The sequence below is a fragment of the Plasmopara halstedii genome, assembly GCF_900000015.1.
Source record: "Plasmopara halstedii genome assembly, contig: Scaffold_2386, whole genome shotgun sequence".
NCBI lineage: Eukaryota > Oomycota > Peronosporomycetes > Peronosporales > Peronosporaceae > Plasmopara > Plasmopara halstedii.
This window is the reverse complement of record NW_020189293.1, coordinates 1,950,239-1,950,633: the sequence shown is the minus strand read 5'-3', so window position 1 is coordinate 1,950,633 and position 395 is coordinate 1,950,239.

Sequence of the window (395 nt, the reverse complement as noted above, 5' to 3'; positions counted from 1 at the left end):
AAGATATCTTGAATTGACGTCGGATCCTTCGTCTTTACCACCTTGGTGTGATTCCTTGCTTGTCTTGATTTGCTCAGGGCCCTTGACCCTGCGAGGCACGATGTGGTAGCGTGGCGGGCTGGAATCCCCCAACGTCACGGTACAACAGTCGAGCTCGAATTTGATAGATCCGAGCACATCGAAGTAATTACTCGTCGCGAGTCCTTTGACTGACATCGGACGCGACTTCTGGAGCATGCTGTCAAAGTTGTCTGCGTAGCGTAGGCGCTTCCGCTTGGGTGCCTCAGTACAACTGTTCTTGCGAGAGGATGCAGGAGCTGGAGGACCAAGAGGTGGTAGTGGCGGCGAGGACTGCGACTTTGGTTTGCGCGATGGACTGCTCGGAGGTGTCAGCT